This window comes from Lepidothrix coronata, unplaced genomic scaffold (genome assembly GCF_001604755.1).
Source record: "Lepidothrix coronata isolate B3197 unplaced genomic scaffold, Lepidothrix_coronata-1.0 Scaffold226, whole genome shotgun sequence".
Lineage (NCBI taxonomy): Eukaryota > Metazoa > Chordata > Aves > Passeriformes > Pipridae > Lepidothrix > Lepidothrix coronata.
The window spans coordinates 379,343-405,178 of record NW_016690406.1 but is presented as its reverse complement, the minus strand read 5'-3'; the positions used below and the strand labels follow the sequence as shown (position 1 = coordinate 405,178).

Below are 25,836 nucleotides of genomic sequence, written 5' to 3'. Positions count from 1 at the left end.
AGAGAAAACAGATGAGCAAAGGAGATACATTTTATACTAATTCTAAAGTTAGAAATCAGGCAAACATAAGCAAGAAAAGCCAAAACTATGACCTTCTCAGCTCAACCTTTTGTTCCTCTGAACTAAAGATGTTATTCTGCACGACTGTGTTTCTACGCTGTTTCCTCTCATTGAAGAAAGAGAGAATTGGCTTTTTTTCGGTGCATCATCATCAGGAACTGCTGCTGAAACAAGACAATAGCCTTGAAAGCTTTACTGTGGGGCCACAGAATTGCCTCTAACATAGGCAGGGCAGAAGATGTCAGCTGCCACCACCATCTGACATTGAATGGGATCCCAACCTATTTCCAGCTGGCATGACCACTGAGAGCCTAATCCTCACAGGCCTTTCTTATTTTGGTAGTCTAACTGACACTGGTGATACCGCCCTTTTGTTACCAATTTTTCTAGTTTCTAGCAAGAGATGACTTGAAGATATATTGAAACAAAATGGCAGAAGGCAAGACTGCCACAAGACTACTGTAACTTTGATACTGTGAATGGTGGGGTAAATAATGAAAAACAGCCTATGTGCCTTCAGAAAGTTGAGAACCACAGTATTGGATACACGGCTTCTGTACCTCTGGCATTTTAAGAGAGAAAAGCTGTTAATTTCCTGCTGGTCCCATGTTAGATCAGAGTTTTTGGCATTCATCCAGCACCAATTTAAGGAGTTAGTAGCAAAAACTAGGTCTAAAGTTTAAAGTCTAAATTTTGCCCCCTGGTTTCTACTGGTGCTACAAACATGGCAATAGGGAAACTGGACTACTGCTATTAACAGGCTGTGTTCTTGTCTGCAGTTTGTAAACATCTGATTAAATTGTGAATTTCCATATTATAAGGGTCAGGTGAACCACGTTGAATGCCAATATGTTTCTGCTTATTACTTTGGTGATTTTCTTCTCGATATATTTTTTTAATAGTTCAATTTAACTTGATTTTATAAAAAGAGACAGAGCTTTATTTTAAGTGTTTTCTAATGAATTGCTCTAAGATACACATTTCTTGACCCAGTACCTCGATTTAGCATCTTTCTTGAGACAAATCTGCAATTTGGGAATGGCAGAAGATGAAGAGAGAGAGGTGCTAGCACAAAGGATTTCATCTGAATACTTCACATTCCAACACATTTCAGGGAGAAACTGCTAAAAGGAACTGGCTCTTCTAATACACTCCTTATTGTGAAACCACAAAGACAGACTGGAACAAATTTTTAACTTCTGTAGTGATAACATTTGCCCCATCTCTTCTATCCTCATGGATATCCTGGGAAATGGATCCTGGATGCAATACACAATGCTAGCTGCCAATTACTGCTTCACAGACCAGCATCTAGCTGGTAGTGGGAAGCAGCAGAACCTCCTGGCATTCAGTACTTTAGAAGGTGCCCATCCGCAGAGATGACACCTGGGACCAGAGGGATGACCTGTTTGCTCAGGAGGCATTAGGCATTGAAGCACTCAGGCATGGACAGATTCTTCCAATCAAGTGGAGAAAGCCTACAAGAAATTGTCTATGGTTTTAACCATAGTGGTAAACAATTTACAAACTACCAAAACAAGGTTTGCTAAATTAACTCGAAAGATGACCACTTGGTCTTTCAAAGTAATTGAGGAATCTTTGAATTTCCTTGTTTCTCCAACTAATTTTAAGAACAGATTGCATTTTTTGGTTTGGTTGTTGTTTTATTTTTGGCTAGGAGCATCTACACCTTCGTCTCAGTTCCCTGAATGCTCTAGGATTCATATGAAACATAATCCTAGATGATACGTCACTACACCCTCTCTGTGGAAGGTGTCTGAAAAGGATCTTAATCAGCTGAAAATCATAATGATCTCCTCCAATATAAACAATGATGACAAACAAAAAGACATTCTTTACAACGCCTCAGTATTCCTATCCTTATGTCTTTCCTCTTTTCTTTGATAGTGTCTATTCCCCCTTAAACTGAAACTTAAGTACAGAAACTCTTCTTTCTATGGGTTTGCTCTTTGCTTTTCCAACCACTGTTGCATCTTTTTTTCTCTAACTTTCATCTGGGATTTATAAAACTTTCTTATGGATCTGCTTGGCCTGGACTTGTGCTTAGTGAAAAGTATTTTTTTGACTTGAACAACCTCTTACACCTTTGCTCATTTGGGCACACTCACCTTCCTGCTTCTTACACTTCATGTAAGTGATATGGTAAGAAGTCTTTGTGAACCTTTCAATTTTGAATTTTACAGTCTTCCTTGAATTATCTTTCTTTTCTTCCTTTCTTTTCTTTAAGCCAAAATAAAATAGGCTACCATTATGTATCTGTTCTGGTATTCAGCAGCATCAGAAGTGTTTCCAAAGCAATTCTTAAGCACTGTAGTGTGGCCTGGGCCAAAGAGAAGTTCTTTAAAGGCATATTATAAATGAAAACACTTTCCATAATAAATGCTATTTGCACAACTGCTTGACTTCTTCCTTCTAGCCATTCAATAATGAAAATAATATTTCTAATTTACCTAAATAAATAAATAAATTCTAGTGTCTGGCAATATCCTCATTCCTACTAAATAATTTTAAAGGAATGTATTAAAATGCAGTGTGATGGATTTATTTTCATGAAAACAGGGAGGAAGACAATGAATCTGGTAAGACAAGATGCCAAGATCTTTATACACAACATTCTTGAAAATCTATCTCTTCCCATTCTATTTAAGAAAAAAATTTTGCATTGAAGTGGCTTAATCCAAGGTAGTATAAACTTTGGAATTCAAACTAGATGATCATTTTTTCAAATAATTCTTAGACCAAACCCATCTTACATATGGTTCCTAATCAGGGACTCCAATATTATATTGCTAAAGGAAGGTATAATTTTTATTGCTCACCCTCTCCAAAACTTTCCCCAAGTGGCAGCCCACACATCTGATCCTGATATTTTTCACTTGTGATTCTGGATAAATGCAACAATTGTCTGGGAGATACTGCAAGATCCCTTTACACAGGGTGAATTGGGTAAAGACTCAAAATAAGTGGTGCCAATCCTTTATCCATCTGGTTTATGACTGTTCCAGATGGAAGGAGGCTATTAGAACACCACTCTTAACTCACAGCAAAGGCGGAATACAGTCTCCAAATTAATGATTTACCATATGAGCGACCTAAGCTTCGTCAGAAGGCCAAGAAAGTATTTGGCCCACTTGAAAATTTTCATATCTGTCTCGAAATGGAAAGGACCAGATTAACATTTCCTGAAGTTTAGTACCAAAAGGGGCTAGGACAGCTTGACAATGCCAGGCAAAAGCAAGACAGAAGTCAGCCCTTCAACTGCTATGCAATTTAAAACCACAGGTCTTCAGCCCACAATATATTTTAGGACAGACATGCTCTCCTGTGGCAGAGTTACCAATCCAGTCATGCAGGTGCAGCCTCTGACATCCAGCTTTGCTTAAAATGAGAAAAGCTACTAAAATGAATTACTTTCATTTTTGTTCAACTGTAATGTTGGGCAACTAGTGCAGACAACCGATGCAATCATGAAGCAATGGAGGCAGTAGCTGGGGGGCGACCAGTGGGCCCCCAAGCTGCTGGGGCAGCTGAGTGGCAGGGCAGGGCTCAGCACACAAAGGGCCGGATGAATAGGAGGAACCCAAAGCTTGGAGTGACACCTAAAGGCAGCTGGGATAATAGAGACCTTTAAAAGAGGTCTTTGAAAGTGGAATGTGGAGCGAGGATAGCAGGGGTACAGGAAAGGCATTGCTGAGGATTTTTCTGTTCGTTAAGTGAAGTAAAATACAGCCCTCGCTCATTATGGAGGCAGGCAGCCTCGCCTGGCTGATACATCTCATCAGCCTATTAATAAAGCTCTGCTCGAATCTAGTTTCACAAGGCAACCCATCAGAGTCTGTGCTTCCAACGCGTGGTACAGACACAGGGCTATGGAAAATCTCACCCTCCAGAGAGACCTGAGTGAGGCAGTCTTTTTCATTAATACCAAGTCTGCACAATGAATCAACAACAGATTCAATAAGGCCAGGAAGAGCAAAAATAGAGCTTCTGACCAAATAAAAGATGTAATGAGATCAGAGTGAATTTAATGGGAACCTCTATTCCACTGAATAGGCAAGGTCCCAGACATCCTCCTTCCTGGGTCTCAGGAGCTAAGCCAATAGACTTCAAGTTGCATCATTAAGTTCAAAATCAGACGAACTGTAATTGAAATAAAAGTCTTATTTTTGGCTTGTTGATCAAAATGGAGCTCAGATGTGCCTGAGGGCATGATTTTCATCAGGACCTCAATGCAATACTTGATTTCCCAAGCACTGCACCTGCAATGAATCATGGGCTCAACTAGTAGCATATTAATACCCAGTTACCTGGTGTGCAGGTGGAAATAGAAAATGCAATATTTAAATGCTTTAAAAGCACCTGCCATTTATAATGAACACAATTCTTTCCAGGCACAAAATTGCATCTTAACACACATATGCCATTACTGAAAATCATGCCCGATGATTTTGAAATAGTATATTCACATTTGTGCCTACATCCTGATAGCCTTTCATTTCCCCTCCCTCCAGTAATTAATCTAAAAGACCTTCTTCCTGACTAAGGAAGTTAGTAGAGTCTCCATATCCTGATCATAGCAGATCCCTTAACCTTGTGGGAGAGTATCACAAAGCTCACATCAGCTGAGAGCCAAGCAGTGATCCTACACTGTAACTTGTAGTCAAAGACCACTAGTTAAAAACAGCATGTGGTCCCGTCTTTAATATGTAATACAGTAGGTGATAGAGAACTGAGAGAAATGAAAAATCTTGTTCTCATGGGTGAATGGACAGCCTGTCATCTGTCCAATTTCCCCCACACATGAGTAGGTAATAAATACAAATTAGCATCCATTGTCCTAACATCTTGAAGCTTGGCCTCTAACTTGGTGTCACACAAAGATTCAGCAAGTCCCGTGGGATACTCTGGTACCTAGGCAGAAGAGAAGATAATTTAGGAGTTTGGTGATCTGGGGCAGACAAATGAAAGAAATAAATGGCTTCTACGTTTCGCTTGTTTCCTGCAGAAGAAAGCATCTGCATCAAAATGAGTTTAAACATAAGGGAATACATTCTCAATGTGTTGCACAGGGATTTAGCCACATGACTCCCATTGATGTTTATGGGAAATGAGTGGCTAAATCCCCATGTAATAGGTTGAAATTTTAGCCCAAGGAGACTGACTGTGGAGGAACTCGTCAAGGTCTCTGCTTACAAAAATTGTGAGCACATCAACCATTCTCAAATACCATCTCTCTTTACTGGTATAGAATCAAGGGGACCCCTTGAAATGGACCAGTGAAATTAACTCTTTATTAAAAGGTTGCTGAGAAACCTATAAAACTGCTCTGCTAGCGAGTGCACGAACATGATCTGTGGGTGCAAGTGCATGTCAGAGGATGATAACTTTTGTGTTGATCATGTCACTATTTACAAGCTAATGCTCTCCTGGAAGACAATAAGGAATTATTGAATGATTTAATGATTCAGACTTCAGCAACAAAAGGTATCTAGCAGCATGGACATCCTGCTATAAAATGCATCAAGAAGAGCTTCTAATCACAGTTAGTCTCAGTAGGTTGCAAAAAAAGAAGGAAGATGCTAAATCCCTTGGCTTTTCTCCTGCCTTAAGGAGGATGGAGATAAGCGTCAGATTAAAGTGAGAGAATCTCTTCTGTTTTCCAATTACACAGATACAGGCCTACCACAAGCCAGAAAGTTTTCAGTAGCCAAAATTTACAACCAAATCAGCAATATGAATATCAGATTAGGGGTTTAACCAGGAAATACATGTTTAATTCTTTCCTCAACCACATGACAGTTACTGCTCAAGGTAAATTAGCAAAGGACTAGCCTATTTCTGCCTAAAATGCATAGTCTGGGTAAGAGTGTTGCTGTGAGACCTGCACACTTTCTGCAGCAGCAATGACAGTCGGATTCTGCAGACATTTCCTCTCCCTCACCTCTTGCCCGCTCTCAACCAAAGAGGGTGTTATGGACAAAAATGAAGTGTTTTAACATAGCAGATCATTAGATTATATTCCATCATCCAAGTTCAGGTTTACAGGGAATCAAGTTCAAGTACAGTTATTATAGAAAGCATGTTCTTCACAGATGTGCAGCCAGCAAAATGATTGTTGCATGTCTGTAGTTTTTTTAATATAGCTGCTGAAGAAAACCCTTCCTTTAGAGATTTCATGATTATTTCATAGACTTGAGAAAACTCTGAAGGTTGTGATAACAGCAAAAGGGGTTTTTTTTTGACAATTATAAACCATCAGTCAGCAGCATTTGATAAAGTTTGAGCAGTGCATACCTATTCTTCTTTGGCCATCACACTACAATTTGAAAAGATAAATTGCAATCCTTTGTGTGTTTCAACTCTGAAACAGTGTATATGCGAAAATTAATCTGGCAGACTCTTCTGAAATCACAGGCTTCTGAGATGAGCAAATGGGTACAGTTTTCTTTTAACTGTTTTTTGAACCCCATGTGTTGAGAGAAAACAACAGAATGGAAATTGCTCATCAAAATGTTAACTTGTGGCACGGCAGAGCCCCAAAGCAGGTGTGTGGCATGCCGTTCCCTTCGCTGACTTGCCTACCACATGGCACCCAGTTCTGCCACCTCCATCCCTTCCTTTTGGAATTCTTCCTCCTGCAAACAATGAAATGTGGCTTGACACTGAGTCTAGCACAGAAGTGATGTGACCTTTCAAGAAAGCAGGCAGTTTGGGAAAACCTTCATTTAGGATAATCCATCATGGAATAATCCCTTGGATTATCTGTAGCAACCACAGTTCTTCCAGCCCAAATATAACTGTTTCAGGTAATAATTTTGCTACTAGGAGCATATCTAGTCAGAAAAATAATATGATCTTGCTAATTCAAGCTAACAGCTAGGATGCTGACCTATCACAAATAGTTGAATTTTTCAAATTAACAAACACTTGAACAGACAACACAAAATATAAATAAATAAAGAATAAAGTATCACAGAGCACACTTTGTTCATTTATTTTGACAACTCCTTAGGTTTTAAATTGTGGAAATACTTCACAGTGTACAAGTAAATGTGCTGTGATGAACTTTCTAAAAATAATGAAGGCTTCACCATCTCTGAATGAATGTCTATCCCTGCAGTGTGTAGCTGGAACTGAAAGCTAATGGAGAAGTTACTGTACAAAGGTGGGTGAGATTTTCAGAGAAAATATGGGAGAAGAAATGTTCTTTTTGACTTATTCTTCATTCTTCATAGTGTTGCGTGTACTTGGACATCACAGACTGCAAGAAGCCAAAAGCTATTCTGTGTCTTCTGAATCCTTTAGCCTTCTGCTAAACCTCAGTGAAGGATCACTCAGATTTCCCTAAACTGTCTAATGAAAAACACAGTATTGTTTCTCTGGCATCTTCCCCCTTTGCCTTGCGTAGGGCCTTGCCAGACTTTCACAGGGGTCTCAATCTGATATGCTAAATTTCAGATACCTGCTCACAACCAGGTTTTGGATAAAGAGATGGATTTGAAATAAAAATCCCCACGAGCCTAGAATAAAATTTCACTTGCTCCAAAATTCCACATGTCTTAACATATTACCCAGAATTTTAGAAGTCACTTTTGAAATATAAGCTTAAAGTTATAAAATGTTTATCTTCACAACCTTTTTCCCTCCTCTTAAAATGCAAGAAAATGTTCAGTTTTTCTAAGGCACAAAGACAAATGTTGCTCCATAAACTAAAGAGCAATGCTCTTCTTCCAGCTGCATCTTTTTCTTCCCAAAAATGCAATGGAAACATTGCATTAATGTCATTTGAAAAGATGCTATTAAGCCCGTGCTATGTGAGTAGTTGTCTCAGGGCTTAATCTATCACTCTCTTCCTGGGCAGAGCAGCAAACTAACATTTCACTGTTTTTCTTATTGCATTGGTTCAGTGTGGCCTGGATGTGCCAGAGATCACTCTGTCACTCTCTTCTGGAAGAGCAGAAGAAGCCCTAACATACTTCCAAGGGTCCTTGCATCCCCAGTGGGAATGCATCTTTCATGTGCTTCCAATTTTCACACAAGTGTTCCCCCATGGGTTTACATTTCCCTTTCCCAGCAAGAGAGAGAGAGAGAGTATCACCTGAATGGGGAACTTGAGAGGTTTCAGAACAGAGGAAATCTCCCTGCAAAAAAGTAACGGCACACAGGAAGTTTAAGAAAATCCTGATCATGCCAAATGAGTTATCAGGCTGCCGGGAAGTCTGTGGGCTACAGTGGCCCATATTTGGTGGCCCTGATATATTTGCTGAATTCACGTTTTCTCTTAGAAAAGGCAGTATGAACAACAGTGTTTCAGGTGGCAAAGAAGGGTTACCAAAGCACACATGCATGGCACTCTTTCCAAATCTTCAAGAGGAAAAAAAAAAGATTGGACAAAAAATCCTCACAGATTCTGTCCCTAAAGAAATATGAACTCTCAACAGTTTCAGCCGTTGGGTTCCAGCAGCTGCTGTTTATTTCTTTCCCCCACAGAGTGAAAGCTGAAGAACAAAAGGCTGAGGACAGAGTATTGCGAGTGAGCTGGCGCGAGTCAGAGAATTGCACTGAACATAAATAGGCTAGAGATGAAGAGGAAAGTTGGTAGGACACGTTATGCTGATAGCACATTTATTTACCACAGTACAGGGCTGACTGAACAGGCAGGGGAAGCAGACATTGACTGGACTGGGCTGGTGGAGGGCCTGATCAAAATTCACTAGGAAAAGCATTCCTAGTAAAATATAATGCAGCAGTAACCATTGTTATCATATTTATTGCAGAGTTAGTGTAGTTTGCTACTCCGGTGTGACAGTATTCAGAGTTGAAAAAGGGGCAGCTCTTGCTACGTGGACCGCACTGACAGGCTTTTCAAGTTTGCCATTTTCCTGTGACCGGAGAGGTAAGTAACTCACATAGTTTGATTTCAGCCATGAAATGGCAAAGGGAGAACCAAGTCATAGCTCTGCAGATACTCAGTTGCTCCACTGGTGGCCTCAGCCTTTCCTTTCTTCTCAGGATGGAATTTATTACGATAGCTCTGAGCTCTGACTTCATTCTTAGTGGCTGAATTTGTGTCCAAATGTCTCTTTGCTGGCTGCTTAGACTAGGTGGGAGGGTATTGCCCTAGAGGATCATGCTGTTTGAGGACAATAAACAGCTCTAAAAATTCATTACTTTTCTTTAACCCTCACCTTCTCATTATCATTTTGCGGTAGTAAATACAAAGTGCAGATAAGCAGTGGAAACAGAAGACGTGAAATACCCATGACAAAATACAGAAGCATAGAAGTGATGCTTCCTCTGCCTTTACTTGGATCAGAAGTTAGCTGACATGACAGAAATCATAAAACTTAATTATTTTCAGCAAAACTATTTTCAGCAAAAAAAGTGATTTGATAATTTTTAAAGATTATTCATAACCTGTATTGCACTAGAGAACCCAAGTCCCCAGGATATGTTGGGATACGTGCTGTGTGGCTTTCAGGATGGGTACCATCTCATACTATGAGATGAACTGCATTAAGAGCCATATGATGCCCTGTGGCCTAACAACAGGGTATGCAACGTGGATCAACCCATTCCAGTGGGCATACTGGAGCAAAGCTCACTCACACCCTTATAAAGACAAAACTCAGGAGTCTTTTCTTCTCTGTGACTGTTTTAAGAGAGTGATGTGTCCTTAGAGGAAGATGTTTAAGTATTATTCAGTATTTCCCTGAAATTTTCCAGTGCTGCTCTTATTCGGGATTAAGTTCTACTTTATTGTGTTGTACCAACAAGCAAACAACAAAACCAACCCCAGAGCATTTAGTCTAAATCCACTGGATTTTTATTGCACTACTTCTTAAGTGGGAACAGACCTCAAATGCTACTTCTCCTTTTCTGAAGGCAGAAGACCATAGCACTCGAGCTCAGAAGCTTGACCATTAATTGTTTGTATTGCAGAGCCTATGACATACTTAAGTAGCTGAGCACAACAATAAACACAATAGCCAGTTCATTAAATCATTCTTTGTTAAGACTTTCCAAAGCTTTGGGCTTAAGCCTCTTAAAGTTGAAATCATTATGCTATTTTTTTTAAACAAATGAGCAAACATAACTCACATAAAAAGGGGAAAGCACAACAGTCTTTGATGTATGCATCATCACTGTGATGTCTTACTGAGATTAAACTATATGTCTAACACCGCTAAGAGGTTTCAACAGCTCTTTCCAAGGAGAAGCTGAAATCAGGAAGGGCTATAAAGTGCTGCTGTTGCTGTCACCTCTCTTGCAACAGCTTTCCTTGGCCTGTCATATCATGAGAGAGGCTATCAATAAACTTTGTAGAGTGGTGTTTGTGGTCCCTCTTGTGCCTGTAAGATCCTGTCAAAACCTTGACTTGTTGACGCACCCTGACAGGCTCTGAGGATGACTGGAAATGACAAAAGGTGGAAGAAAGAACGGAGGTTTGCTGCCTTGGGCGAGTTTGTTCTTTTAACACCATGTACTAATATTCCAGCTTAGAAAAATGGAGCTGAACTATTCACAGCCTTAAGGTATTAGGCAGGCATTTTACACAAGGCTATTTAGATATGGATAAAATACCTTAATAAAATGCTACTGTGATGAGTGCACCAAGTTATGCTACTTTTAAAATAAAATCATAAACCGTACCCTTTATTTTGCTACACAGCTCTGGCTGGCTACAACTCATTTCTTCTCTCTGTGCCAACATTGCAGCCACACTGCAAAAGAACTTGGTTTCTCTTTCTCCATAAAACAATCCTGCACCTTTACTCACATCATATGCCATGGACAGAATCTTTGCTTTTCCCTTCCTGTAAATACCTTTAGTATGTGAAATCACACACTATTTGCATAAGAACATATTCTAGGGAAAGCAGAAGAGATATGCAGAGCTAAGCAAAGACTTAAAAGAAGAAATTACCATCTTTTTCCCCACTGTTGCTACTATCTGCCTTTTCTCTTCTCTCAGCTGTGTTGGTTATGATGTTTGTTGTTTACAACCATGTTGCTCTAAGAGCCAGTTTCTGATGGGTGCTGAGTGTCCCCTGTTTTTGATGGGTTGTTAAAGTTGTCAGGGCCTGGTTTCCTTTCCAGAGGTATCCCCTAGACTCTAAGCAGTGTAAGGCTGGGGAGTGTTGCTTACAGGCTTCTGAAGGGACATGTTCCTCTTTGGGAAAAAAAATATGAACAATAATGGCTATGTTCAACATCCTACTCTATCAGACTATTAAATCACTTTCTTGCAGTTTTTACCACTTCTTACAATTGTTTCCACTATAAATTTCAAGACAGAGCTTACCCTGATATGGAAGTTACAAAATCATGGCTTGCCCAAGGACTCCCTCTCTGTGGCACACCAGTCTTCAAAGCAGTTCTTCCTGAGAAGAGTAGGGTGAAGAAAAAAGGCGGGAGCGGGAGAAGGAGGCAAAGCCTGACTTCTTTTTCCCCATGTAAGGTACCTCAGCCTGAGCAGAGATATATGCTCAGGACAGTTGTGGTCTCAGCTCTAAGACTAGGCTTTTTCTGTGCAGACACAAAGCACTTACAGCTTTAAAAATATGTATAAATGAATTGAGAGTTAAAAACTACTAGAGAATACTCCATGGGATTATCTGTACCATCAAGACAGGAAAACTTTGCAGATGCTACTGTCTCTCTAGAGGAATAAATGCTTGCATTTTAATATTCTCAGCAGCTGGTTCCTGTTGAATGCCATCAGGATGATTCAGCCACCCACCAGGAACACCAGTAGCAAGTGCACACACAGAGAAATCTGCAAAACTTTCTGCTCCTAATGCCAATGCTGTTACTTTGGCAGAGTCTGCTCTGTATTAGCTATTCTTCATTACTACCAGTAGCAGGTTTAACCTCACCCCAGGACGGTGAAAGAAAAAGAACTAGTCCCTGGGGCTGCTCTAATCAATCCAACTGTCTGCCTCCTATCAGTAGTGCTTCCCACAATCCACATCATTAGCAGCTTACTCTGTGGTTACCTCATTCACTTTCAGCCTCACCACAAGTAACATATCTTCTGTGAGCTCTCTCTTCAAAATGATGGTTCAGGCAGTCTGATGTCCTTCCCCCTACAGTGGTCAACATCAGATGAAAGGAACATCACCTTATAACATGCTTGGTTTCTGCATGAGGCTCAACTGCAATAGATTACTTCCTCACCCTAGCTGATGATCAATTTATGTCTAAAAATATGAGATCTGCTATCTCTCCCCATTAGAAAAAAAAAAAATCAACCTCAGTGACGTTCTGTCTGTGGTCTGTGGACCACTTCCAGGTGTTTTATGGAGGTGCATCTGTCTAGCAACAATAATTGCCACTTTTCCTCAAGTGGCAATGCTTCCTGACAGTTGTTGACTGGGTCAAATCACTCAAGGTTTCCTCTGATCCTAATGGGACAAATTTCTGCCTCTCTTTTGTCTGGCATTTCTTGGAAGTAAACTGTGATGCTAATCCGCAGAACCCTACCTGGAAAGGCCAGAAGATAAAGAAGACTGAACTAAACAGCACAGTCACTCCTGGACCTTGGTGGACCCGTGACTATGGATTCTACAGCAGGAAAAAAGTCTTTCAGTTCTAATTTGTGTGATGACTGACAGCCAGAGAGTGAAAATAAACAGCTCAAATGCAAAATGGTGGGAATGTAACAGAACAGCTGCATCCATCTGGTCAATAACGCCCACTTAGGTTCTCCTCCTTAATACTCCTGCCATTTCATTCAGCTTAATATGGAAGATGCTACAGGTGGACTGCAATGTCATATCAACATCTACATCATTACAGAGCATCCTAATTTCGCCATTATTTGATGTTTTGAAAAAAAAAATCATGCCTTCAACGTGGAGATAAATGTTAGCACAGACCAAATCAGTGGTGTTGGCCTTCCAATAGTAACAACCCCAAATATGAGTGCCATACACACAGATAACTCCTCAAATAATCTGTCAAACAAACTAAAGAAGTTTAGGTTTATTGCCTGTGCCATGTCGTCCTCATGTGGAAAACAAGCCAAAATAGATAAGTCGGAACTTGTGCATTGGGTAAGTGACAGAAACAGTATGAACATAAGTGTTCACATGTCAGATCCCTGATGTACCCATACAGCTTGTGACATCTACTGCTGACTGCAATGATATTCATCTTGATTAGAAGTGATACTATCATATTCCTTACTTGCTTTGTAAAGAATATCTTCAAGAAGCTGTGTCATTTACAGAATCCAGAGTGGTCCCTACCATGATCTCACCTTAAATCAATAAAGTTATGGAACCAGTACTTGCTCTGTCTTAATGAGTGAAACAGCTAAATGCCATTCAGAGTCAGCCATGAGTCTGTAGGAATATGGAAAAGAGAGACAGGATGGCAGCAGAAAGTGAGAGAATAACCTTTCATACTGAATTAAAAATGAAAAAAAAATTAATGAAAATTTTAACTGCTTGCACAGTTTTCTGGTATTTCATCTCATGTGAAAAACGAGAATTAAAATTCACAGAAATTAAAATCACTGAAAAATTGGAATTCATTTAAATTAAACAATAAAAAACAGTGTTTTGCTTTTCTGCCTTGAAAAAAAGAATGAGGAAGGGGAAAGAGAACAATTTAATTTCTTTTACTTTTTTTTTTTTTTTCCCCAATCAATATTGAGGTTTTTTTGACCAGGTCTTCCAGTAAGCTATCTCACTGGATGCGATGTGGCAACAAGGATCTGTAACCGATTGTGGTTTCAGGGCTGAGAATGCATTGGATTGTCTTCTCTGCTATTTTAGCCCCAAAGTATATTTTAAATAGCCTTAAAGAGAATGAAAATTCTTCTCATACCAGTGACAGGGAGAAATGGCTTTAGAAAGGACTTTCATGTTTCCAGTAGTTTTTACCTCTTTCTGCTTCTGAATAATTTTTTCTTTGCTTGCACAAGTGCAACAGGATGGCCTTGTTTGAAAGATTTTAGAATATGACACTCGGTAATCCATCAATCAGTGAGAACACCCAGAAATGTGTTTCTAGTAAGTGGTGAGTGTCATGGCGTTAACTTCCACACACTTCATTCACATTGGAGACAAGTCAGCCATACAAAACCAGTCTGAAGGGATGGCTTTTTTTTCTTTTCATCTTCTTAAAAGTATGTTATCTTCTTAAAAGCTAGTATGAATGATCCAGACTGGCCCCATTTCAGTGCTTGGCCTACAATGGCAACTTAGAAATTATCACTTTTCTCACTCTGTTTTCCCAGATTAGGACTACTCATGCATTTCGAAAAGCAAATCAATGTCCTTCAGAAAAATATTTTTTCTTTCTTAATAAAAACCAACCAGACTTTTACCTTGGGTGGAGTATATTATCAGGTTTTAAGAGGAGAACATTAATACCTTCAAAGCACGAAAAACTCATTACACTGATACTCATTTATCTTGTAGCATCAGTGATGAGCATTACCAGAGCTATTTCACAGGTAAAGGAAGACAGGAGAGGAATGAGAGAATATTTGAAGAGAAGACACAAGAATTCTTCATACTGAACTCCATGAAATCCAAAGATAAAGGCAACCTTGCCAAATGTGCCTCATGATTTCCTAACATCTCACAGGCCACGTTGACACCATCTTCTCAGCTGCTCCTGAGATAGGAAACCATTGGCTGGTTTTAGAGTTGTTTGTAGTAATTTGAAGCCAGGGGGTTAAGTGACCTGTTCCAGGCTGCACCAATGAGTGGGCAGCATATGAGGAACATGCCCATATCGTGATGTCCCAGCCACCAGGGCAAAGAGAGGTGTTGCTCTGGAGTGGGCTAGAAGGGAAACAATTTGAGAAAACTAACAATACACTTACCCTAATAAAGTTTTACCCTATTCTTTGTTCCTTTGCTGTCAGGGGAAAAAAAAAAAAAAGAAAAAAAAAAGAAAAAAAGAAAAAGAAAAGAAAAGCTATGTGTGTCAGAAGACCTTTCTCTCTCTAATTAGGCCTCCCTTTCGTTATGCCCTGAACATTGGAGTTTTAATCCTGAGGACAGAGAGGCCTTGGGCAGAAAATTTGGCCAGTCTTTTTCACAAAGTTTGAATGTGTTCAGACCTTTCAAAACTGTACCAGCCTCTCACTAACCTTCAGATTAAGCAGTGCATTTTCAAAGCCATAATGAGCTAAGCCCGCTGGCCTCCTGTGAGATGGGAAAGTACCCGCTGCTTGAGAAGCCCTAGTCCAAAGTACCCATGGTGAATTACTGCTACTTTTTGTTACATTCTTAACATGCTCTGATATTTCCCCATTTGGTCTGACCTTATTGATCCAGCAGACTACATTTGTTTCTTTTTCCTGTCTTCAATAGCTTTACGATGCTTCTCTTTTTACGCTACTCTCTGTGTCTGTTCTCAAGACCTTTTCTCTTATATTCCCATCTCTTTCCCTCTTTATAACTGGGTCTTTGCCTTTACTCACATATTTCTTTTATTTATGCCTTAAATACTCAGGAAGAAAAAGAAACCTGCTCTCTCTGCATATTGTTTCTCTTCTCTATTCACCCACTTCTTCTGCAACCAGTAATTCCTCACCTCTTACTTCAAATTCCACTACTCACCTCCCCATCCACTCAAACCATATTCTGGGTGTCAAAAAATCACCATCCATCAGCCAGACCAGCAAAGTTTATTAATACCAAGCACGGGGAGAAGATTTCTGACAGTAGAGGGCTCCTTAATACACCAGACAAAGGCATAGCTGAAGTTAAGTCAAATTCAGACTCAAAAGAAGTGAACTAGATTTCAAAATCTTCAGAATAATTGTGTAAAATATGTGGTCATTCCTTATGACTACATATCTCAATTACTTAAAGACTTAAAGATTATCTTTCTGAAACATATGTTCTAGTTCAGCAGAAGCAAAGTGCTTTCAGAAATTCAGTAGGCTTTATCACATAAAGGAAACTAGCTAGGACTATCAGCAGTGCCCTTGCTGCTTGACCATCTTCAGAGATGAAAAGGCAACAGTGTCCAATCTGTCTTAGACTTTGTTTGACGTTGCCTCTGTTATTCCACCTGCTAGCAGATATTGGATAGTTTGAGACAATTCCTTCTCTCTTCAACTACAATGCTATTTCTCCTTGTTTGCAGGGTTACCCCTTCCCAATCCTGGGCTTCATAGCTCCTTTAAAAATGGTGACTGTGAGGATCTAAATGGATGTATTTCCCTAGCACTCATCTGTACGCTGAGAGAAAAACAGAGCAACTTTTACTTTTCAAGAGCCTTTCCTCATTTTACAGCTCCAGTCCCTGCCCCAGCTTCTGCTCAGGGCTTTTCCAGACTGCCTCCAAGAAGACTGACCTAGTTCTCCTTGGCTCACTGAGGTCCCCAGAAGCATCACTAAGAGCTCAAGATTAATACGTTTTTCCTACTACATGTTCAAAGGACCGTAACAGCCACAGAGCTGTTAGACCCAAGACACATGAAGTTATCAATGACTCAATTTACATTAAATTACCATTTGGATATTTATGTTCTTAATCATATCTATGAGAATATACAGTCATGTCTTAACTAAGTACAACTGACAGATATGGAACCAATCAGCGTCGAATACATGGATTTTTCAAGGTCTGTTTAAATTCAGTCTAAACTGCGGGTTTATGGCATCACAAAAATTTACTGAAAAAACATGAGTTAATATTTGTCCAGTTCTTTCACATGAGAAGCACTGTTACTGTTGTCAAAAGTCTACTGTGGGCTTAAGTAGCTGTGAGAATGCAAAACAGTTTAAAATTTGAATAGCTTTCGTAACTAATAGCAAGTAGGCAATATAACAGATGGCGACTTACATGAAAGATAAACCACATCTTAATAACAATAACTTACATTCAGAGGGGTAGTGTTTCTTAGTGCTTAGAGCATGGGACTGCGAAGCAGCATTCCCAAGTTATTCTCCTGGCTCTGCCACTGATTTCCTGTGTACATTTAGAAAAGTCACTCAAACATTTCTGTGCCTCAGTTTCCTCCTCTGCAAAATAGAGATAGTTCTTACAAATATCACCACAGCACTAAGGGAATGAGGTCCAATTTGTTAGATTTTATAATAAGCATTTTGAGACAAATGAAGGTATAGAAGAGAGGTGTTGGCTGTTGTCATTATTCAGTCATTGATCAAATTGCAAAGTGGTTACTTTGCTCAACACTGAGCTAATAAAGCCATCCGTGGAGTGGGAGGTGGCAGCTGCTTAACTATGCTCTATACCCTTATGGTGTGGATCAGGCCAGAAAGTGAATATTGCCTCACACAACTGACACTTCAGAGGGAATTCAAGGAGGCCAAATACAATTACCTTCATTGAAATTTAGCCAGGGCATTATGCAATCTTTAACAGCGGTCTAAATCTCTATTTTTATATCTCTGATAAAAGGGAGCACCTACAGCTCTCCAGGTTTCTGTCATCATTAGTTGGCACATTACTTCATTTTGATCAGAAATAAGATTGCTTCTCACTCACTGACTTTGCTTTGTGCAGCTCTACAGAGTTTCAGACAAGTCCTCCAAAGCAAGCACCAGAACAGTCTTACGCTGTCTGACATGAGCATAATACAAAATGAATAGGCTGCAAATCAATGTTCCCCTTTGCTTTCTAATATATATCAACTTTTTTTTTCTTTGTTTGAGGTATGGATTGAATTTTTAACTATATAAGTAGTAGAGACCACTCAGAGAGGCTCCATTTCTTTCCATGCTTGCCAGACAGAGATTTCCTCATGACTTTGGTGAGAATTTCATGAAAATAGAAGTTAAAGAATTGGACCAGGATGTTAAAAATGATTACAGAGAGGAAGATTCCTTGTAAGGTACACCCTGGTGCTTCAGCAATGTGCAGGCAATGCCATAAACTAAAGCCTGAAACCAACTTGCTGGCTTGTCTCATTAGTGGGGAAGGCTGCCTCAGATCAGCTCTGTTTAGCATTCTCCATCTGTATAAGGTTACTGTGGCACTGATAATTTTCTGTGGCTTCTCAAGACTGTGGGGATATATTTCAACAAGCAAAAAAAAAAAAAAGGCACTATATATATCTATATATCTATCTATATATATAAAGAACAGTTGATCTCACTGAAGAAGACTCCAGCGTCTTCCTACAAAGAGTTTTCACTGGTATTTCCTGATTCTTCAGCCAAAAAAATCATCACTAAATTCTTTTCTCTGGAAGGATAGAACAAAAATTATTTCTCACACTGGCTTTATGGGATATGTAGTAGAGATTAACAGGTCAAAGAGTTTTAGGTCTCCTATTCAGAGGACTGCCTAAAAAATATTCTATGTACAACTGCTCTCCAGATGGTCAAAACTGAAAAAGCCATCTGAGCAAAAATCAAGTTTTGGAAAGTGCCATGAGAAATTTTAACCAGAGGATGTGGATTCTGCTTGTGCTGGCTTCAGTGGAAATAGAATCACTCTAAATACTAATTATTTTTTTAAAAAACCCTTAAGTTCATAAAAGGAAATGTCTGGAAATTCCATGTTGTTATTTTCAAAAGTGATGAGCTCAAATCACAAAACCTGGATCTGTATGCCTAGCAGTGCCAGAAGTTCAGGAGAGTTTGGACCGACAAGGCTGGCTCAGGCAAGTGTTGAGTGTTTTCCCAGGATTTTTTGAAGGCCAATACAAGGGTTTCAAAGAGGAGAGAGGCATGTGCAACATGGCAGAGTCACAAAAAAACATCGCTTGGAATTTCCTGGGTTTTGTGAGATTAAAATTGTAAGTCTAATTAGTTTAAGGAAATTAGCTCTTTATAATTTTCATTTTGTATTGAAGAAATAAGAAAAATAAAAATAGAATGAGAATGGAAAAATTAATGGGTTTCAGTAATTAGTTAATCAGAAAATGCTCCTGTCTTAGTGTGACTGCCCAACACATTAAAAAATAAAAAAAAAAAAAAAAAAAAAAAAAGAAAAAAGTAACCATGACTTTCCTCATATTTTCCAAAACAATATAAGCTTCACCTCTGAGCTTGGAACGACTACTTGACATTTCAACTCAGCTCATTTTTTAGCGGTAAGCCACTGAAATTGGTGTTCAGGTTGAAATACCATCTCACCATAATATTAATACAGACATAGAAAAAATACATACATCCTGGTAAAAATAAAACAGAATTTGTTGCTTCTACTGGTCACATCACATTTACATGAGTTGCATGCTCTAATGAAAAGTTAAATGGAAGGGAAGCCTCTTCTGAAAGCAGACCTTTTCACCAAGTGCTGAACCAGGGATCTCTGACATCTGAAAGCAGCAGGACAACTTATTACACTGTAGGAAAACACATTTCTCTTGACAGTGGTGATCCACTCTGAGGCCTCACAAGCCACACACTGGTACACTAAAGAGACATGTGTTAGACAAGCTGTTTTGTCCCTTGGCTATCACCCTCCTGAGCACTGAGCAGATCTGGATTGGGCTGGCTTAGAAAAAAAGTCAGATGAAAGCAGTGAAGTTAAGCCAAGTCAAAATACAACTTTGGTGCAATTCCACCAAGTCCAAGTTATGCTAACAAAACTTCAGCAGCAGCAAGCCTCTGCCCAGCCCAAGTCACACACTCAAGCATTAGTTGCAGCATTTGCTTTCACTTTTCTGCACCTTTTAGCTATATTTATTTCACAAGGTAGCTAAGTATGTATTTTATCATTATTTGAGCTTGTAATATCTTTGAAATAGAATAATCTGCTCTGCAGAGATGAAGGCAACAAGTCTGAGGATAACTTTTTTTTTTCTATAAATAAAGATGCTGAGCAACAATACACTGAAACGGCCAAAAACTTGAAAGAAGTCTTCTACCTCCCACTTATATAGCTCTCACGCTTCAGCCTTATCATGGGGCTGTTTACTGACTGTCAACTAAATTCACGGGCAACTCCCAGAATGAGCTCACAAATAAATACCCACAGCTAGGACTGCTCAGAGTATTGGAGCACGTGTAGAGTAACAGGGAACATCGCGTACTGTGCATGCACAGCAATTTTTAAACATTCTTAACGCTTACTCCAAAACCAGATTTCTTCCAACAAAGTTTGTAATTCCTTTCTCAGTACCATGAATGTGCCCAAGCATGAAACATTAAAGTTGGTTTTAAGTTGCTAGAGGAAGAGAGAAAAGGAAATAAGCCTCAAAATGTTGTCTCTGGTGAAAGAGCCTCTTAATCCTCCTTGAAATGACTGGCAAAAACTAAACAAAAAGAAAGAGTGTGCTGTTGACAGTGAAGCAGAGATATTGGTACTTTTCTGAAGGAACTCGAGGCACATGCAAATAAAGTTTCAGACTGCTGGAGTCATCTCAGCTCAGCTCTAGCAACTCCACTAAAGCAAGTGTGCCCTGCAGGCTCCAGAGGGATGCTAGGCTGTGGACATTCTGGGGTGTCTGGTTTCCAACACTGATTCAAGGGGACCACCCTAAATCCTGATGCTCTAGCTCTGTTTTTCATCAACTTTTCCCCAAGAAAACCTGCACTGACTTCAGTGGGAAGTTAGATGAGAAATAAGAAATACCACCAACTAGCAGGGAGACCTCAATTCCGTTCAACACACCTACAGTAAGGCTGAAATGCAGTTGTTTCTGGATTATTAACAGAAAAAACTCTGGTCTGTATTTGCCTCACTTTCAAGATTGCTCTTGTACACTGGCCTAAGTATACAGTAGAGAAGAAATGCTAAAACTCAGAGCTCTTCAGCTGTGCTAATGAATATCAGCACGAAATGTATATAAATTGCGCATACAAAATATGCCCATACTTTCCCTGGAGCGTGGCGGTCGGCCCGCACGCAGCCAGCTGCTCAACAGCACAAGTTGGTGGAAGGACTGACTGGCCAAAGCATCTACTTTTGACAGAAAGTATCAGTAACTCCTTTGTGTCTCCACAGTGCAAACAGGATTTTGGCTTTGCTAATCTTACCAAATTTGGATGAATAAAACACCAAGTTCCATAAAAATACAGCAGTAATTACAGAGGGAGCAAAGTTGTGTAAAAAGCTCATTTTCTGGTTTGCTTGACAAAGTATATTATGATTCAGGTTGCATAAAACTGAACAAAAAATGAACAAAAACCCGAACATTTAAATTCTTCCTAAAAAAACTAAATCTCCCCCCTTTCAAAATCCATCATTTATGAATGTTTCACGGATTCCACCCCCCATCTTTTTCCTTTACAAATAAATTCTTAACAATTCTCAAAATAAATCCTTAGTTTACAAAGAGAAATCAAAATATTCCATAGCAAAGTATCAAAACAAAACATTACCTCTCTTTTGGAAAGACGGACTTTTTCCTCGCAACAATTTAATACGTTTGGTATCAATTCACTGTTTCTGTTGACGTGACTTAGCATTTTCAGGCAAAAAAGTTTTGCAACAGTGTTTATCTAAATAATGTAGTGCTACAGACAGCACAAATAGGGAAAAAAAAAATTCCCATCTCCCTTAACTAAAATGTGATTCGGTATCAGAAATGGATATCAGAAATGCTGCCATAAGGTTACTTGGCTACACACCTCCGATTGTTAGCTGCTGTCTGGCTCCCCTCATCCTATTAGTAGGCACCAGCATTCTGGTTCAGGAAACTTTTATGGGTGGCGTACACAAAGAGCGTCTAATTTCTACCTCGCACTTCATCCTCTCTTCCTTCAGCACAATGTTTCATTTTCTTACAGCCTTAACTTCCCCCGTTTGCTCACCTAAATGCAGAAAAGCCCAGCACAGGAATCGCTGCCTGCCAGCTTTTCAAACTCGGTGTGAAGGAGGTGCCCAAATGAAATAAATAAATAAACAGAGGAAAGTTTATGAAAGTGAAACAAATGGCAAGAAGCAGCAGGAGCAGCTGCAGGCAGCTCTGCACTTCTGCTTAGACTGATACAGGTGTATCCCAACTTCACCCACTCAGGCAGGAGAGACAGAAAGACATGCTTGAGTATATACAGACACACTGAGAAGTGCCAGGGCAAAGGAAGAAGTAAAAGAGAGAAATAAAACCCAAAGGTGTTATTTATTTTTACAACTTGACAATGAACTTCAATTTTGGCAGAGGATTAAAAACAGTCCTGGGAAATGATTAAGTTTTTTTTTTTCTTTTCTATAAAGCTTCAGCACAAAAAGAGAGATTATAAAGGGGATATGCTCACACAGGCAAATATAAAATAGGGGGGACTGAGGAGAAGGAAATGAAAGGAAAAGAAAACAAACAGCCTCCTAACAGGCCCATACTGCTAACGGGAGGCCAAATAAAGAGTCATATGATATCTGATAGTGCAGGACACGTCGCCAGGAGCTGGAGCGGATTGCCTGCAGGAAGAAAGAGCCAGTGTGTTACTGCTCAAAGAGCTTTTCTTTCCCCTTTTTTTAATTTTTTTTCCCCCTCTTTCTCTTTTCTCCTGTACTGTGAATGTGCTACTCTCAGGTCAGCTCCACGGAGTCCCCGAAAGACAGCTACCGTCTTTCTTCCTACTTCTGGATGCAGTGACAGCCACTGGAAGATGCCTTCTAGTTGAGACTGAGGGGGCTAAATCTAGGTTTCAGCTCTGTTCTGTCCTCTCTCTTCTGTCACCACCTCCAAGGTTGCAGATACGAAATACTCACAAAAGCATGTTAGATTTAAAAAAAAAAATCAAGGGGGAGTGGGGGAGAATAAAAAAGATTCAGGTAGAAAAAAAATTAGACTGCTTATCCTATGGAAAACTTCAAAGATCAAGTCCCCTCTTTTGCTTACTTTTCCTGTGATTTTTTTCCTCCCTTTTCAGAGAGAGCAAGGGAGAAATGTCACAGAAAACATTCAGACCATGAAAAACATCAGGAACTGGGAAAACCCTCTGGAGGAATGAGGAAAGCAATGATTTTAGGTAAAAGACAGGCATTTGTAATTTGCCAAAAGTTGTTCTATTTGTTATGTTTGCCAAGAGAACGACTAACTCTTTTTGGTGGTCCATCCCTCTTGGCCAAGCATTTTACATTAAACTGGGAAGCCCGCAAAGTACTTTCGACTGGGCACCACTATTGCTGTTACCTGTGCAAAGGCAGAGCATCTGGGTGACCTGCAGTGAAGGAACTTAGTCTTGGAGCAGGGCACTTCAGGCCACGATAACCCCCCAACTTCTGCTGGGAAAGCTGTGCCCACCACAGCTTTGGAGAGGGAAGAGTCCCAGCTAACAAAGCTGGAGGGTTGCAAGCCCCCAGACTGGATACTGGCATGAAAACAAAACTGTGTTTTAACTGGTGGTTTCACTTGTCATGGACAGTTTCCCTTCACTTCTGCAAAGGATGGGCTGTATCCTGCAGGACGTTTTGCCACTGTAGGGTAGTGGGATTTCTAAAGCAGCACAAGCAGAGCCCAAGAATGGATTTTTCCCCTCTTCATCATATAAGATGTAAATGGACTGATTCTCTGTGTACCCTTACACAATGCACAGGTGTTGCTTAAAAACAGTGGCACGAATACATATGCAATACCTATGTAGCTGTAACAGACAACCTCTCCTGAGGGAAGCCTGCAGCATGAAAATAAAAATCAAGGTATTGCAGTAATAGTGCTCTGCATCCAGAAACAATTGTCGTAACTCTATAATAATTTGATACAGATCTGTGTATAAACTGCTTATGGTTTTTGGGGGGATATAATATCAAAACCAAGAGTTTCCTCTCTTGTTTTCTGTACCTCTGCTATATGATGCTGTTCTTAGACTGGCAAATTGTCAAAGGCAGGAAAATACAAATCAATAAAGGAATGAAAGCAGAATTTGGGTAAAGAAAGCACTTCCTCAAGCTACTGAATTTGCAACAGTATATATTCTCAAACATCCTAACCACTGTTCAGGAGAAACTGTAAAGAAGATGTCTTGTATGCTATATACTATATGCAATAAAATTCAAATCTAAACACCTCCCTAAATGTGATGCGCTATTCCCTTCTCTATTGCATGTGCCTTTTTCACGTACAAATAGACAAAGAGTGTATCTAGAAGAAATACATTCAGAAGAACAAAAAATCTACAGTGCAAATAGGTCTATCCAGAAACCCTCAATCCGGGGTTCGACTAAAGAACTAAACTCAGAAGGTGAAATGGAGCCATTTGAAGAGGGTCCCACCAAACAGGAGGAACAAGCAAACAAACAAATAAACAAAAAAATCCCTGAGCTCCGACTAATCATTTGAGCTGCCAGTGAGAGGTGACTTTTAGACAGATGGTCAGGGAAAAGCTGGGTCCGTGGATACAGACGTTAGTGCCCCATCTGTATTTTAGGATCCTAGCTTCAACAAGCCATTACCAACTTTTTTTCTAAGTGACAGAAAGTGAAAGATTTCTGTTCCCACTCATTTGTTTCTTTTCTACCATAACCACCCCATTTCCCTCCTTTTTTTTCCTCAGTAAGAATTTGTTGTTTGATTTTTTAAGTAAACAGAAACTGTACAGAAACTGTTTGCAATATAACTTTTATGGAAAAAAAAAGATGCTAGGTAAGTTGGCAAAACAGCAGTTGGAATTTAAAGAGAGAGTTTAAAAAAAGGGAGAAAAGAACAACATACCAAACTCACTTGGTCTTGTCCCCCTTCCATTCCTGTTCTTATTAATTCCAAATTATAATTTGGAGGTAAGAGAACTGCATTTCCTTTCAATCTATTTTGTTGCTGCCACACATTCTGTGCTTTGCTTCTCTCTTTCTTTTTAGTAGGGGAAAAAAAATCCCTAATAAAAATAGAAAAACATATCTCAGGCGTTAAGCTCGCTCTCCCCCTTTCCTTTGTAAAGAACTCTTTGTTCTCTAGTGAAAATGCTGAAAAAAATCCCCGGGCTCCCTGAAACAAGTGCAAAACACTTAGAGGCTTTTGGGCTGGCGAGGAGCCAGAAACCCTCCCGCTGTCTGGTTAGGAAGAGAGGAAAGAGAGAGAGAGAGGAGAGAGAGAGGGAAAAAATTGGAGCTTCCTTTAATAGACATAGGAAGCAGGTCCTTTTTTTTTTTTTCTTTTTTCCTTTTTTTCAAAACTGGCGGTCAAGCGTTAAGTAACTCCCTCTCTAAATCCACCTGCTGGAAATGAACTTGGGTAACCCCCCCAGGGGTGCACAAAGAGGAGACACAGTAACACACTCCCGGCTCTTCTCCCACCCGCCCCCTCCCCGCTGCCCTGCTTCCATTCTCCCTGTTCCCAGCACACAAATGCCCACGGCTCGCGCTCCCCCTGCCACCACCAACCAACATACCAAAATAAACGCTCGCTCCATCTCCTTAAAGAGCAGAGGGGGGGGTGAGGGGAAAGAAAAAAAAAAAAAAGAAAAAAGGGGGGAAAAGCGCTTTTTTCCATCTCGGTTGCGACAGTGATAAGGGGTAGGGAACATCTCATACCTGGTGTGAATGCTAATCAGCCAGGAGTTCTCCTTTTTTCCCAAGACAGGGAACTGTTTCCTTCCAAATTTATTAGAACCTCCTCCACTGCCTCTTTGAAAAACCTTCTTTTGTCCCCCTCTTCCCAAGTCCTGATACTTCTTTAAAAAAAAAAAAAAAGAAAAAAGGGGGGAAAAGCGCTTTTTTCCATCTCGGTTGCGACAGTGATAAGGGGTAGGGAACATCTCATACCTGGTGTGAATGCTAATCAGCCAGGAGTTCTCCTTTTTTCCCAAGACAGGGAACTGTTTCCTTCCAAATTTATTAGAACCTCCTCCACTGCCTCTTTGAAAAACCTTCTTTTGTCCCCCTCTTCCCAAGTCCTGATTTTTCTTTAAAAAAAAAAAAAAATGGCTT

General features: G+C 39.9%; 1 protein-coding gene across 18 annotated transcripts in view; it reads right to left on the bottom strand.

The window, feature by feature from the left end:
• Positions 1–25,836, bottom strand: part of ZBTB20 (zinc finger and BTB domain containing 20) — a 468,555-nt gene that overhangs the window by 64,729 nt on the left and 377,990 nt on the right. For 2 of the 18 annotated variants that reach the window (XM_017833974.1, XM_017833979.1), the window contains exon 1: positions 24,626–25,277. The exons of 14 other annotated variants lie outside the window; for them this stretch is intronic. The gene's annotated coding sequence lies outside the window, so the exon portion shown is untranslated. Of the gene's footprint in view, positions 1–24,625; positions 25,278–25,440; positions 25,594–25,836 lie in introns of those variants that run through there. 2 more of the 18 variants (XM_017833976.1, XM_017833982.1) reach the window with 2 other exon arrangements.